Source organism: Vigna umbellata, chromosome 5 (genome assembly GCF_029865625.1).
Source record: "Vigna umbellata cultivar VRB3 chromosome 5, Vumbellata_1.0, whole genome shotgun sequence".
In the NCBI taxonomy this organism is placed as follows: Eukaryota; Viridiplantae; Streptophyta; class Magnoliopsida; order Fabales; family Fabaceae; genus Vigna; species Vigna umbellata.
The window spans coordinates 38,494,508-38,508,687 of NC_142169.1; the positions used below are offsets into that span (position 1 = coordinate 38,494,508).

Here is a 14,180-nt window from a genome sequence, read left to right on the forward strand (position 1 = left end):
TGACTATATCACATACATTCACATACTTTCCACATAAATCACATCATTATAATTCACAATCATGTTCAGATGCATAAATTCAAATCTAATAAAATCCAATTATTTCAGAAATCATACAAACTGAATATATTCCAACAAGATATATTACACAATAATTTAACAGTACATAATCTGTTCAATAGGATTTAAGTTAAAAACTTGTCGAGTAGACTTCCAGGAAAGAGAGGTGCATCACAATGGACAACTTAAGTACCAAATCTTTCCTTAGCCAAAGCGTTCATCAACTAGTTTTTAACAAATTTCTTATTTACAGATTTAAACAACAACATATAATATTAACACCGAAATCTAATATAGATATAAAAAAAATAGAAATTAAGCAATATTGAGATCCCTGAGAAGATACGAAATTAATATCTATAAATCTGTAACTCCGATTTCAAATCTGAATGGTCATAATAATTCACTATTTGTTATAAACTACATATTAAAATTTCAGGTTGATCCAATGGTTAACTAGATAGATATTGAGGTTTTACCGAGGTAACTCACGTGCAGAATTTTAAGTGGTTTTTGGTTATACTCAAAATGCGGAACTAATTTCCCTAAGCACAGACATTTAATTACAAATCTGAACGGTCAAAATGACTTAATATGTCTTATGAATTACATACTAAATTTTGGGCTCAATCTAACGGTAAATGAAATATATATGAAATTTTTACCATGATAACTTAAGAACAGAAATATAGTGTTCATCAGATTTTTCAAAACTTAAAAATTATTTTCTCCAAACATAAACTTTCAATTAAAAATCCGATCGGTCAAAGTGTATTAATATATCTTAGGAATCATGTATAAAATTTTCAAGTTGATCTAAAGGTCAAATAAGTCATAATATATATTTTACCGAGATGACTCAGTAACAGATCTATAGGGGTAATTAATTTACTCAAACATGCAGGATTTATTTCTCTAAGTACAGACTTCTAATTATAAATCCAAACGGTCAAAGTGAAGAAATAGGTCTTAGGATTCATATATTAAAATTTTAGCTAAATCCAACGGTCAAAATAATTAAAAGAAAAGTTTTACCATACTAACTCGAAAATAAGAAAATTATAATCATGAAAACTAAATTTATATAAGTGAATAGATAACTACCATTACCAAAATTTTAACATACTCATAACTCATATTCATTATCATCACATGGATAAAAATCATATACAAGAAGGATTAGCTCCCCTACCTCTATTCCAGACTTAATCTTCTGCTCCGAATTTGTTTCCCTGAAACCCTTCAGAACCTCTATTCCCTAACTCTTTCTTCTCTATTTCTCAAGCTCTCACTTGATTCCTCTTTTCTTGGTGCCAAATACCCTTCCCTCCTATGGCTATTTATAGGTAAAAAAAATTTACTATTCATTAATATTTTAATATTATTTATTATTTTAATATTATTTAAAAAATAATATTTTAATCATTTACTTATTAAATCTGATTCTAATTTCTTCCATACTAAGAAATCCTAATTTCTTCCATGCTAAGGAATCCTAATGCTAAGAATTTATTTTTTACTATTCACTTTTTACTATTTACTATTCACTTTTTAATATTCAATTTAAAAAAATTACTAAATAAGGTACCAAAAATTTGAACCTCTCCTTCTAAAATTACTATAATTTTATATCCAAAATTTACATTTTTCTATCCATTAAAATTATTATTACTAATAAAATACTAAAATTTACTACTATAAATATTTTCTTTTTTATGGGTCTTACAAACCATACGTTTGAAACCCACTGTTCCAAAATCAACTTGATCCAACGGTGAACGATTTCACACAATTAAAACACCAGTCCAAGTTTTAGGTTATGCGGGAATGACTTCTTCTCTTCCTTTCTCTCTCGCTTGGCTTTTTCCTCTCTTCAAATGAATCTAATGCGCCCTACTAATCTGACCCATCTCCACTAAAACAAAGTGAGAGATGATGGTCCACATTATTTGGCCTATTCTTCCCGTAGGAAGAGAGCCCTATAACCCAACACTTACAACATATATTTGCATGGAAATTCCCAAGCATCATAACTTTGTTCTCCCTTAGCATCAAACCCTTTGTTGGGATAACCAAGCAAACCATACATAATACATTCAAAGAGAAAACTCATACAAAAATTACATAAGTCTTATGTCCATTCATACACAAACTCTTACCCAATAATAACCACAAATAATCATTATCATATACACATTTATCAAAACAAGGACTACCAATCAATATAATCAAGAACACATATAACATACAACCATAAACAAATAAAGGTAAGCGTCCCCATACCTTGGCCAATCATAAGGCTTTATTTACAACCCTAAAACATCACAAATCTTCCTTTACACTAAGAGTTCCCCATCGTTCTCTCTTCTTCTCCCAAAACGCCAATCTCCTTTCTTCCTCTGTTTCCTGTATTTGATTTAAAGTTTCTAGGGTTTCTAAGCATTAAACCATCCTTTTCTCTATTTCTTAATATTTATGAATCCACTCAACTCTATCTCTAATACTTTCTCACTTATAATAATACATTTTATTCTAATTTATTATAATGAGTCTATCAATAATATATATTATCATTTAGCCATAATATCTAATTACATATAATAATATCTCAATACATCATTTAAAATATCTGTCAACACCCAATTTCGTCCGAATTGACTAATAGATTTATTTTATTTTCATCATGAGTGTAAAATAAAAAAAATAAAAATAAATAAATAAATAAAAGAAGCATAAAAAAACCCAAATGAAAAATACTATTTATTTTACTTTTTGCACCCCCAAAGTTTCTTTTAAACACTTAATCCAATGACCCAAAATAATCTCTTACTTTTTTACTTCCTCACCACCTCTTTTCTCTTATCACACCCCACTCTCCACATCACCATCCACATCACCCTCCACATCTCATTCCACATCATCTACCTTTTTCATTTACTTTTTCCACATCATTTCCATATTAATTTTATATATCAACTTTTCTAATTATTCCACTTACATTTTTTTATTATATCTTCTCCATCAACATTTTTTATTATCCATTTTTTCTCCACCTTATTTTTCCACCCACTTTTTATATTACTTCTTTCACTTATTTTCCACATTAACTTTTACTATTCACTATATTTTATTTCACTTAATTTCTCCACCAACTTTTTATATTATTTCTTCCACTTAATTTCCACACCTAATTTCTCCACCAACTTTTTATATTATTTTTTTTCACTTATTTTCCACATTAACTTTTACTATTCACTATATTTTATTTTACCTACTTTCTCCACCAACTTTTTTATATTATTTCTTTCACTTAATTTCCACACCTAATTTCTCCACCACCTTTTTATATTATTTCTTTCACTTAATTTCCACACCTAATTTCCCCACCAACTTTTTATATTATTTCTTTCACTTATTTTCCACATTAACTTTTACTATTTACTATATTTTATTTCACCTACTTTCTCCACCAACTTTTTATATTATTTCTTTCACTTATTTTCCACATTAACTTTTTCTATTCACCTTTTTTTAATTCATCTAAATTTTCCACCAACTTATTATATTATTTTTATTCATCAACTTTCTTCATCCTTAACTCTATAAATACCTACATTCCCTTCACTTCACACACACACAATTACATAATATCTATTTCTTCTCTCTCAAAATCTCTTCATTCCATCCCAAAACTCTACTTCATTTTTCTCTCACATTTTGCTATTTCCTAATCTCTCTATACATAATAAATCCCATACCCCATTTCTACCATAAAGTTATCTTCTTCATCTTCCATCTATCTTTCTCACAACTTATTACAAGTAAGGTTTTATTTCATCACACAAATCTTCAACAAGGTACACATTTTCTCTTCATTCTATTTATATATGCATTTTGATAATTCTTTTTAGTTTATAAATTCATCTTGGTTTCTATCACAATTTTTCTTTATGCTTTTCACATTTCAACTCATCTATCCTTCTTAATAAAAATTATAAAACTTTAAAAACATGTAATAATATAAATATCGGTATGAGTACTCGTGCGATCGTACGCATCAGCCTAGTACTCATTACCCAAAATCTAAAATAAACAAAAAAGTCGTGTGAGTGCTCGTGCGATCGTACGCATCAGCCTAGTGCTCATTACGCAAAACAATAAAAAATAAGAAAAAGGTCGTGTGAGTGCTCGTGCGATCGTACGCATCAGCCTAGTGCTCATTACGCAAAAAAAAATCTAAATATTACATTAAAAAATACCAAAAAATATAAAATCTTCAAAAACCAAAAACATCCACATTTTCAAACAACAAACAATCTTTCTAGCCAGAACTACGTGATCCTTGATTCTCCATCAAAAGTGGAGATACGTAGGAGCAAGGCCAGTCTTTGTCAGGTTCACTCTCCCAAAAATCCAAAATCATTTCCAAACAATTCTCAAACAAATTTTCAAGCAATCTCCAAAAAGAACTACGGAACCCTGATTTCTCATTCTTAATGAGAATACGTAGGAGCAAGGTCAATCCTTGTCGGGCCCAAAAAACTAAAAAATACATGTTGTTTCTTTAGAATCTTATTTTAGGGGATAGTTAAACATTTTGAAAACCACATCATATTCGCATATTTAGTTAAAGGTACTGCCTTAGGGCAGGCGTTGTAGGGTGCTAATACCTTCCCTACACGTAACCGACTCCCGAACTTAGAATCTCATTTTCGCAGACCATGCTTTATCATTTTATGGTTTTTCCGTAGTTTTCCAGAATAAACTATGGTGGCGACTCCAAATCTCTTTTTCAAAACCCCGCGTTTTATTCTTCGGATCGTCGTCCCGTCGCGATCCCGGTTGCGACAGATGGCGACTCCACTGGGGAAAACTGGAGAGTCAGGCCATTTAATTAGATATGCGAATTCGATGTGGTTTTTCTTTGTGTTTTTTTCCCTTTTCCTTATCTATGATTGATATTTTAAATAATTGCATGTGAGTTTCTTTTACTTGTTCTTTATGTTTGGAATAATTGTTCCTTATCTATATGTTTGATATATCTACTTATCTGTGTTTATTTTTCAAGTGTTGTTTTGCATTATAATCTCCCTCCACACACAATATGCATATCATGAGTGAGGCCCTATACCCGGGTCTGAGTGCAACTTAGAATTAGAGGGGTTGTGTAGCGGTGTCACTCTGGGATGTACTTCCTCTCTTTTGAGAACCCCAGCTATCGTGAGAACCCCAGCTAGAGTCTGTTCTCTTCATTTGTGTCTCCGCATCTAGTTGATTACTCTGACGGTTGTGGAGAAACAATGAAAAGAGCCATAGCTCTGGTGGCCTTGATTTAAGCATTAGGGAATCATCCTTGTGAATGCATATATTCGGCATTAGAACTTTAGTCATTCAACCTCTGATAAGGCACGAAAGGGAGAATACTTTGTTTTAGCTTGTATGTCGTTTCCTATTTTACAATAAGTGTGTCATGTTTCTTTTGATTAAAAAAAATATGAAAATAAAATAAAATCAATTTTGTTCTCGGAATCATTCAAAAAAAACGAAAAAATTAGATTTTCTTAAAAATAATGATTGGGGCATGAAAAATCTTTGAAAGAAAATAAAAAATGAACATAAAATTTTTCTTGAAGCCCATTTGGCCCAATTGTCATTATGATTTTCATCAGGTCCACTTCATCTAATATTCAAGCCCAAATTTATTCCAACCTAATTCCCTTCAAATTTGATTCAATTTAATTTTTGCAAGTCTTAGAAAGAATGAAAATCAATCAAAATCGAAACTTCAAAACATAAAAAAAAATGATGAAAAGTGTTTGAACAATTTTCGGGCTCATTTTGGCCCAGTTACATACATGCCTTTCAATGAAAACAAAAAAATTTATGTTGATTTTTTTTTTTAAAAATAAAATAAAAATAAAAAGGGAGATTTTTGTTTAAAGTCTCGCTATCATTCTTTCTATTTTGCAATAAAACACTATGCCAAAAAACATTTTTTATACCTGTTAAAAATGACTTTTTATACCTGTTTTTGAGCGGGTATAAAAGTGGTGTATAGAAGTATTTGTTTTTCTATACCGGTCCAAGAATAGGTATAAAAGAATGGTTTAACACCTAATGTTCATAGAACAGGTATGAAAAATCTCACATAAAAAGACTTACTTTTATACCTATCAAAATTAAAATAGGTATAAAAAATGAAACTTTTTTAATACATGTTAGAGTCATAACCGGTGTAAAAAGTGAGTTCTTTTAAAATGTAGATTTTCATGTGCTACTATCCATATCAATCCCAAAATATAGTCTAAATAATCTATAAGGAGCAAAATAATCAATATATTTTCTATTATTAACACATCAAAATTGTTTATAAACTCAATATGATATTTACCTCACAAAGTTTCTAAATAATTTTACCTAACATAGTTGCACAAAAAATAGTTCCTAAACTCAAAATATAATCAATATATTTTCTATTATTAACACATCAAAATAGTTCCTAAACTCAATGTTATATTTACCTAACAAAGTTCCTAAATATTTTTACCTAACATAGTTACACAAAAAAATAGTTCCTAAACTCAAAATATAATATTAAATACATCTAACCATCTACAAAATGTTAAAAAAAATATCGCCTACTCCTCGTGAACATCCAGTTACATGTACATTGAAACTTGTAAAGAACTATTAAATAAGATTGATACTATGTACTTCCAAGACAAATAATATACGTTTTCTACAAATATTATCAAAATAATATAAAATTATAAAGTAACAGTGACCATAATCAATTAAATAACTAAGAAAACATATCATAAACTACTAAATAATAAAATAACACACGTCCAGTACTAGAGAACTAAAAAACTACACAGGAATTTCCTCCTGTTATGTGAAAAATGCTACAACATAGAACCTATATACAAAAATCAATTTTCTTAAACACCATAGGACCGTAAGAGCTTGCAATAAAGAATAACATACACAATAAGCTTCCCAAGACTTGACAAAAAATTCTTTCTTTTGTGTCTTGTACTTGTACTGTTAGTATGAACAGACTATTTTCCAAGATAGTTTGTCTGTCTAGAATCTACGATTGTCTTCAAGCAAGCGACATCTTCATTTTTCATTATTTGGGTACCTTTGTCCAAACATTACATTGCAACATACCTCCAAGATCATCCATATGTGAAAAATTATGGCAAAATTTCCAAGATTTGGACAACATTATTGAAGACTGGCAGGCATATACATTACTTCAACAACCAATTATATTACTCTGTTGAAAGAAACGATGGATGTCAGATCAATACCATACTAAACTTTTTTGGATAATAATGTGTCTAAGATAATTCTTGTGGTTCGAAAAATACTGAGCCACATGAATAGGACTGATCCTAAAACATATCACCTGATATGTGGCAAAGCCTAACTCTTTTCTTCTATAATCATACAAAAATTCAGCACGTATATCATTCTCTGCATAACCTACATGAAAGCCAAGAAATTCATGAGCACGTCAAGGGGAACAAAATAACAGTTAGAATATATGATCTATTATTATTACATGAATAAATTTTCCCTGTAGAGATTTTCTCTAAAACTTTAATAAAATCCATGAGTTTTGATAAAACTTATTGCACAAAGCTCCACAATATTACAAAGATAACTTTTTTACTATTTGATCCATAAATACTTCTAAGATACAAAAAAAAAAGTGATGAGAAAAAGAAGCAAGTCTAATTTATATGAAAAAATGTTTTAAAAATTAATTTATAAATAAAATAAATTTAATTTGTAAAAAAAAGTTAATTTTAGCTATTTTTCTTATTTCTCTCTCTTAAAATGTTGATAAAGAAGTTCGTTAGAGAAAAAACGAAAGAAAACAAAGAATTATAACTAAGCACAAAAGTGTAGGAGTTCAAGTACCTCTGTTCCTTAATTATAGGCTTAGTTAGCAGACAACTCAACAATTAGTTATATATACTTTTACCGAAGGTGTAGCCAGTGTAGCAGACAACTCAACAATTATGTAATGGGTTAAATCATAATATAACGGATGAAAATTTAAATATGAGGCAGATTCTTACATTTAACATAAATTAAAGAATAAAATTCATGGTTTTACTATTTTGAATTACAAGGGATATCAATTTTTTATTATATAAATTAGATTGATGGCATGTCTGGTGTTTGATAAAAAATATATAAATTTTGATTGGCTTGCAAAAGCTTAATGCAGTAATTAATTTTCCTTTTTCAATATCCCTCTGGACCAAATAAAATTTCCTGTCAAAATTTCAAAACTTTTAACTAAATAATTAGGATAAACTTTTTACTTTAGAATCTTTAACTATGGTACTTGGAATCTATAACTAGCTATACCAAATATAACAAAATTGAGGCGCTGCATACGTCCATCAAAAAGAAGAAATTACCTTATGAGGAAGTAAGTTGAGTTCCAATCTTATTAATTAAAGTTTTTAGTAAATGTAAGTAACAGTATTCTTACGGAAGGTGGTGTAGCCAGTGTGCTTCCATTAGCTTGTTCTCTCACTTTTAGTTCCTTCTCAACTTCTTTTCTCTTCATCTCACTTTGGCGTAAGAGACCAACAAGTTCTTTTATTTGATCTTTCATTTCCCTTATCTCCATGTCCTTCTCCCAGAGTTGGCACCTATTGTCAACACACAAATTCATAACAGTATACAATATCACAATTGTGATTTGTTCAATTAGAAAATTGTTTAGTTATCTTATTTATAGAGAATTGAAGAAAAAAATATAATTAATTATAGAGAGAAAAGGTATAGGTCAAAGGACCTAGCATGTGCAGCAGAATTAAACATATATTGAAGCAAATTCTTCGCTTCTTCCAATGAACGCAATTGATTCCAGCGTCCACGATTAGAGATGGCTCTTTCTCGTTCTTCTGCCTTAGAAAGTTTAGAAGGTATTGCAACAAGTGAATTAGATTATATACTCAGCATGTTCTCAAGTGAAGCTATTCTGGTCATTCTTGCATTTGGTGACATGGAGGATGCCCTGGGAAATACAGTTTTAAAAGCAGCCAGGAAAACATATGTTATCCATCATATCTTCTATGCATCAGTACCTCAAAGATCAAATATTTTTGAGAACTTAAGAGGAAGACTTGACAAATTAAATTAACTTGTTTTCAAAAGAAATAGTACCTGGCAAATCCATTCTTTCTTGGAGGACTGAGACCCTTTGCAGCAAACTCATTTACTTGCTTCAGCATGTCTGAAGATTGAGCCATAGTATTATAGACTATCCAATATAGATCAATCAGAAGCAAGAAGCAAAAATAAGTACTGGACGTGTGTTACATACACTTGGCTCTGTTTCTCATACTCAAAAAGTTACCCTAGATTCAAATATCATTATTTACAAGAGATAGTCATAATTCTTACCATATCAGCTAATTCTCTGATAGATGAGATCTCCATAAGAAAGCCAATTCTGCAATCAAAAGAGCTAGAAGTAATATCCTAGAAGAAAAGTCAATAGTCAGCTTAAAATTGATAAGCTTTGGTACTTTAAAATTGATGCAGATTTGTGTTATAAGTGATCCCTAACCCAATACATGTAAGAAAAAAGAATCCCCATATCATCATACCACAAACACTCCATGATTCTTTGGTACATGTATATGTACATTGTCGACTATAATTCTAACAAGCAGTGTGAATTTCATGATTGGAAAGAAAACATTTACCATATTGGAAATATTGATGTAAAATACATGCTTTCTTTCTCAACAAAAAAACTTTTAGAGGCTTAAAATCAACCTCAAAGACTGGAGTCAACAAAATCATTAAAAATAATATAGCACATGAAAAGTTAAACACCTGTAATAGACTCAAAATCCAACATATAAAACCCTAAAATAATCCTCTGTCATCTCAAACACCTGTAATAGACTCAAAATTTTCGTGACTTTATCTCTTTCAATTCTCCACGAGAATTTTCATTTCTATGTTCAGCTTCTTGGTTTAGCACACAAACAAAGACAACTTACCCATATAACTAACACAATTGCAGTCCAAATTAGAGTCTAAGAGCAAAACAGGAACATTTTTTGTACCTCAAGAGAGAACATCTGCTGCCGTGGTTGTTAGTTGTTCGTCTTTGTTCCACTGGTCTTTGTACCTCAACCACGGAAATCGTTATGCCCCACGGCCTACCGTCTTCCACTTCCATTCCCTCCTTCCTCTTATTATTCTTGTTTGGCCGCGAAATCTTAACGAGGTTGTGGAACTTCACAAATCCGCGCAACTTTGCGGTACAGAACGGGACTCAGAACGTCGCCATCTCCGTCAGCCTTGCCATGGATTCGGCGCTGCACACCGAGACAAGAGTTCTTTCTTCTTCGTTTTTGAATTCGCCGCCACCGTTACTTGGCTGAGGTAAGAGAGGAGCGAGGCTAGGGTTGAGGTCACCGTCGTGGACGCAGGAGATGTTGCGGATCGAGGCTAGGTGGCTACAATGGATACTGAAACGAAGGATAAGAGAGGAGAACGAAGCACTAAGAATGAGAAGGAGAAAGAAATTGCATAATAGAAAAGAGAAAAATATTGATAAAAAAAAATTCATACCAGTTATAATATTAACCAGTGTAAAACAATAATCTACACCGGCTATTAGGTTAAGAGGGATAAAAATAAAAAAAAAATTATACCTATTTCAATCATAATCGGTATAAAATATTTGTATTTTTTTATTATAATGCCACCGTACTACTTTTTATACCTATTTTTATTATAACCGGTGTAAAAAAGTTTCTTATATCTACAAAACTGCCACTACACCACTTTTTATAGCTGATCAATTTTAAAAGGTATAAAAAATAGCTATAAAAAGTATATTTTCCACTGGTGAAAATGTCGAGTTTCTTCTGAAAAAAATATATAATAAAAAAAAGAAAAAATAATATAAATAAATAAAATTTGAACTCATAATTTATTTTGGAATCAATAAAAAAAATTTATATATATATATATATATATATTTTTTTTTTTCAAAAAAAAAAAAATAATTTTTGGGCGTGAAAAATCATAAAAGAATTTGTACATATTTTGGGGATCATTGTTGCGAATATCATATTTGAATTCATACAAATAAAATTGTTGTTATCTTCCAAAAAAAAAACAAAAAAAAATTTTAACGTGCAATGTTTTATTCCACATAAAATTATTTGTTCTCACATGTACATATATTTATAAATTAAAAAAAATTTTAGGCATAATACCCAATTTTGTCCCCACTTTGATTCGGAAATCTCAAGTTAGTCCTTTTGTAGAGAAGTGAGTTGAATGAATCCTTACTTGTAATTAATTGACTCTAATGAGTCCCTTCCGTTAAATAGAAGGAAACGGAGTTAGTGGACTGGTGATGTGGCAGTTGTCTTTGGTGAGGTGTCAATACGCAATTGTTTGCGTGCTTACGTGGTTCAGAAAGCTTCAGGTTCTCCTCTTCTCTCCGCGCCATTCCAACGGGATGAGACCCAGAGTCTCTTTCTTCTCCCTGCAGTTCGCTGGCCTCCCAACCAAAAATGGCCACCGCATTCCAACCGGCATCGATGCCATCTCCGACACCCACGGACGGCCATCGTCGGACGCCGCTCCAGCCCCTCCTTCTCGCGTGCGAGGGAGGACCTCGCTTTTCACGTACGCCCCAGATCTGCTCCGAATCCATCCTTGCCGTGCCTCGATTCAGCCACCGCGGACGGATCCCACGCCGCCGCACGTCACCAGGACCCAGATGGCTGCGACGCTTCTTCTCTCTCCGCTCGCGGCCCAGATTCACCGCTGCCCTCGCCGGAGCTTGCTTCTCCACCGACGCCACCACTCCCTTTTTTTCTTTCCCTCTTCTAAGAAGGGTTCTTTCATCTCCAGCATCACCACCGAACATTTTCCCCTCTCTTTTTACTCATTCATTTTTTTTTCTGAACCATCGATTACTTCAAGAACCATTTTTAAATGCCACGACAATGGCTGGTAATGCCGGAAATGACGGTGCAGCGGCTAGGAACCAATCAACTAATCCCTCCACTGCTAATTCTGAAGCAACTTCCCCTGTACCCAATACGAACCCACTTCCTAATCCATGGTCCTCTACTGGAAGTAAGTTTTCTTACCACAATTTTCTCCTCAGATAGTGACTGAATGCCCCTTTTTTGGTCTATTTTCTAGCTTGTAGCTATGTTGTTCACTGGATTGTGAATTTTGCTGATCTGTTTGATGTTGTATTTGCTGCTGGAGGTGGTCAAAATAACACCAGAAGGTCAACTCCTGCTGGTGGGGAACCCTAACACCACGTAAGCACGCAAACAATTGCGTATTGACACCTCACCAAAGACAACTGCCACATCATCAGTCCACTAACTCCGTTTCCTTCTATTTAACGGAAGGGACTCATTAGAGTCAATTAATTACAAGTAAGGATCCATTCAACTCACTTTTCTATAAAGGGACTAACTTGAGATTTCCGAACCAAAGTGGGGACAAAATTGGGTATTATGCCAAAATTTTAACTCATTAAAAAAAAGGGATTTAAAATAAAAAAGGGGTGTCATCAAAATTCATTTGTTCAAATTTATTTTACGAGTTCATTGGTTCTCTCTTCCCTTTTCTTCATTGTTTCATTTTCAAAAAAAAAAAATTCATAATTTTCACTTCAGATCCTATTTTTTTACTCGGAGTCAAGTTTTCCTTATTTTCTTTCGGTGTAAATAAGTATAAATTATTTTTCTTTTGAGTCCATTTCTTCATACAATTGATCGTTTGGAAATTTTGTTCATCATGAATAAATTAAGGAAAGACATGATTTTTAATCCGTTTCATTTATCATAGCAAAATTTATAATAATGGACAGAGGAAAGAAGATACACTTATTGAAAAACCAAATACACTGAAACGGTCTTAAAATTGTGATAATAAAAAAAAACATAAAAAAAAAATTACAATTGCAGTCTCCTTGAGGAGACTATTGTTCAACAGAAAGATATAAAAAGAAAAAAAACATAAAAAAAATAAACATAAACATAATGAAAATAAAGATGTGCAGAGTCGATCAATAATGATCGTTAAGGTTACAGTCCAATAAAAAAAACAAAAAAAATAAAAAAAACAACATAAAAATTATTACAATTGCAGTCTCCTTAAAGAGACTATTCATTGACAGAAAAAAAAATTAAAAACATAAAAAAAAAAAATTAAGTTCTGGCCACACTCAGCCAACAAAAACATAAAAAAAAAACTAAAAATATAAAACTTTAAAATGGAAAGTGGTTACTGGGTGGCGATCTTAAGGTAAGCTCCGTCGAGAGCTTTGGTACGGAATGCAGGAGGCATAGGTGGAGGGATTTGTCGTTCATCTCTTTTGTCGTCGATGATGATCGGAATGGGGAACAGATCCAGCAGCCTCGGTGCCCTCATAACTACCCAGTCATATTCTTTCAACAAAAATTTGTATGTTAATAATAGAAGAGGAAGAGAAAAATTCAATAAAAATAGAGATATGATCAGAGTTCTTACCATACATGTATCGCGGCAGCAAAGAAAAGATAGTGCCAGTGGGGTCTATCTCTGCTTGCATGCGCCTGACCCGATTGCCATGGTTGTTAAACCAGCATTGCACGTTATATTCGCCGGCTTCTTCGAAAGTCCTTAGTCAAGACGCGATCTCGAAGACTTGGGCTCTGCTTGGGTGTGTGACCCCATAATTGTATATGTTGGTCATCATCTTAATCTGATCATCAGTAGGACGCCACCGTTGACAGGTGGATCTCTCTATTTCTATTTCTTTTTTCCTTCCTCTCGAAGTATTCTAAAACATAAAATTAAAAAATAATAATAATAATAAAAAAATAAAAAAATAAAAAATAAAATAAAAAGAACAAAAACAAAACAAATAGCATAACATAAAAAAAAATATATTAGATTCCTAGTTCAGTGTTTTCTTTATTTGTTTTTGTTTCCTTTGATGTTTCAGTGTCTAGTCTCAGATCTGTTTCACGGTCCTTGCAAAAGGGTCCTAAACGGATCTATGTCCAGTTTTCCTTGTCCATGTTGTTCATGTAAATTAAGTTTCTGTG

At 31.9% G+C, this 14,180-nt stretch overlaps 1 long non-coding RNA gene across 2 annotated transcripts; it reads right to left on the reverse strand.

Moving 5' to 3' along the window:
* Positions 1-6,854: 6,854 nt before the first annotated feature.
* On the reverse strand, positions 6,855-10,657 carry LOC148198306 (uncharacterized). Of its 2 annotated transcripts, none has more exons than XR_015786562.1 (7): positions 10,170-10,657; positions 9,496-9,573; positions 9,256-9,325; positions 8,885-9,106; positions 8,576-8,738; positions 7,475-7,551; positions 6,855-7,342 (listed from the first exon to the last, which is right to left on the reverse strand). It is a non-coding gene; the product is annotated as an uncharacterized LOC148198306 (long non-coding RNA). The 2 variants fall into 2 exon arrangements; XR_015786561.1 differs by having other exon boundaries at positions 9,496-9,544; positions 10,170-10,656.
* Positions 10,658-14,180: the final 3,523 nt, after the last annotated feature.